Consider the following 2,700-nt stretch of genomic DNA (forward strand, 5'->3'; position numbering starts at 1 on the left):
ATGCATGACGTGATTAAAGAAAATCATCCACATTATCTAACATAATAACTTAATTTTTGTTGTTTTTCATCGAGGTTAATAGTTTTTATTAAATCTTTACCATGTAGAGGTATGCTTTGTTATAATCGAAAGTTATTATCACAAAATATAGCATTTTTGACATCTTTATCCATAATCATTATCATAATCATAACCTCTAGGCAGGTGAATGAGTGTATGCCATAACATACAAGATTTATAAACCCCATTTACATGACATTAGCTTATATTTTGTGCAAAAACAATGCACACGTTTTTATTGGATATTTAGCTATTGATCATTTGTTCATAAATAAACAAGACAACTGAATCATAAATATCTAACCAAAGACAAGAAAAGTAAACTACAATAAAATAGATGGTATGTTGGCAAGCCATCCATCATTATTTATGAAAGATGACAAAGTATATTCATTCAAGTTTAAGCTATCTGGTTTTTTTTTCCCACTTGACACGCTTCTCAATGTTGGCCCCAGGTCCTGTACAATTAACTTCTGCATATGTGATGTTTTGCCTGCACAATTTTTGTTTACAAATTTAGAAAAATATCAAATATTGCATATGATAGTAGTATTAACAAATAAAACTCCTAAAGATACACTTTTGTTTTATTTAACACTTGATCAAACCTAAAACCCAAATTGATATGTCACGAAAGATAATGGCTTCTTGAAGTGGTTCAAAGAGAATACATGGTATCACTTTGGAGTAATATAGAGTAAAAGTGATACCTTACATATGATCTATCATATCATATCATATATTCTTAATTTCCAAAATCATGCAAAAGGCTACGCATACCATTGATTTTTATTATAATTTTTTTCAAAATTATTCATTTAAGCTTAAACTTGGATTTTCTCTTATGCAACAAAAAAACTTACTCTTGGCCTTCATTTAAACCTGGGGCATCCCATCCCTGAGGAGTGAGGAGTTACCACTGACGTAAAATATGTCCCCCAAAATATAACTCTTGAGTAAGGGCCCCAAGGTCTTCCAAGACTCAACGTACCATTTCCAACAACGTACCCTCCTCTAAAAACAAAACCATTTGGATCATTTGGTGATTCCCTACGTTGTGATGTTACAAAACCTGAAGGTCTAGATTCTGCTTGAGTGGCATTCATTACACAATTCTACACCAAGTGAAAATACATAGAAAAATAAATACTTAAAATAGATTAAGAACAACATATGTTAGCTCAGTGATGAGAGTCTGACTTTATGACCTTAAATGAGATAGTACGAATTTCATTCGACACTGTTGTAAAATAACCATTGGTGTCACCGATAATCATAATTTTTCATCCTGATGTTTTTTGGAAAAATATATTATGAGCAATAAAAAATAATTGAAAATTTACATAACTACTAGGGTTTGCACAAGTGGTTAGTATTTTTAATCTAAATAAACAATCTCATGATCAGTAGGTATTTGAGTTTGATCTGTGGTGATTGAAAAATTTGGTTCAAACTTTACATATCTTCTAATAAACCGCATATTAGTCTAGTCATTTTGGGGCTGCATTCCTTAAGATAATGTTGGTAGAAAAAAAAGTCTTACCTCAAAATAAGATTGACCTTCCCCAAAAATGAAGTCATCTTCACCTTGAATATAACAATTTTTAAAGTATTGACGTCCCTTTGATGATAGCAAAGTATCTTGATAACCAATGAAACTACATTCAAAAATCGCAGACTTATCACCATATATCGAAGCTGCTACTGCTGGTCCATCATATCCATACGTGTTCTACAATTATACAAAAATATCTTATAGAACGATGGAAGAGTTATAAATACTGTATGTTGTTAAATCCCTTTATTGCATTTACCTTGAATGTAATGCCATTCAAAATTACATTAGGTGGGGATGAATGAAATGTAGCACTCATGGATGTGCCAACTTTATGATATGAATCGTCGTAAGTAATAATTGTGTTATTACTACCTGATCCTTTTAAAATAATGCACGACTTTCCAACAGGTATAAGAACTTTTTCCCTGCACAATTTTAGATTGTGAAAACATAAAATAAATTTCAAATTACTTGTATGTGTCTTATATAAAAAAAATATAAACTTACTTGTATATGCCAGGATATATATTAATCATAATCCATTGATTATTTTGACTCTTTATAGAATCAATGGCAGCTTGAATTGTTTGGAATGCTCCTTTTCCTTGTTGGTCAACAATGATGGTATTTGCAACTTGATTCCCACCACAATCTATAGCTGCACCAAAATAAAAATAACTCATATACAATACTAAATGGAACATCATTGTTGGTGGAAGTAACTTCTTCATATTTTATGAAAAATGTATCTTGCCTTCAAGTATATAAATACACTTCAAAAAATTGAGCACTTCTTCATTCTCTTTTCTTTTGATGGTTATCAAAAAGTAACAAATTTAATTTAATTTTTTTTGGTCAAATATCAAATCCTATTAATTATACTTAAATAATATTTTTTTGACCGATACTTAAATGTTGATCAACTAATTTTTCTCACATGTGCCAGGCCTTGCACATGACAAAGAACCTTAATTTTTCACATTTAATTTTTCTTATTCGATATCTTTCTATCATTTTATGCATAATACTCTCTCTAGTCACTTTTATAAGCAATACTCTACTTTTAGATACAATGAATAATT

At 30.1% G+C, this 2,700-nt stretch overlaps 1 pseudogene across 1 annotated transcript; it reads right to left on the reverse strand.

Annotated features, from left to right (window-relative positions):
* Positions 1-208: 208 nt before the first annotated feature.
* Positions 209-2,367, reverse strand: LOC146925069 (putative pectinesterase 10; annotated as a pseudogene). The gene is made up of 5 exons (XR_015010350.1): positions 2,126-2,367; positions 1,875-2,043; positions 1,604-1,792; positions 924-1,175; positions 209-553 (listed from the first exon to the last, which is right to left on the reverse strand). The product of XR_015010350.1 is annotated as a putative pectinesterase 10 (transcript).
* Positions 2,368-2,700: the final 333 nt, after the last annotated feature.

Source organism: Medicago sativa, chromosome 5, assembly GCF_051527215.1.
Source record: "Medicago sativa cultivar Bolivia chromosome 5, Bolivia_mono, whole genome shotgun sequence".
In the NCBI taxonomy this organism is placed as follows: domain Eukaryota; kingdom Viridiplantae; phylum Streptophyta; class Magnoliopsida; order Fabales; family Fabaceae; genus Medicago; species Medicago sativa.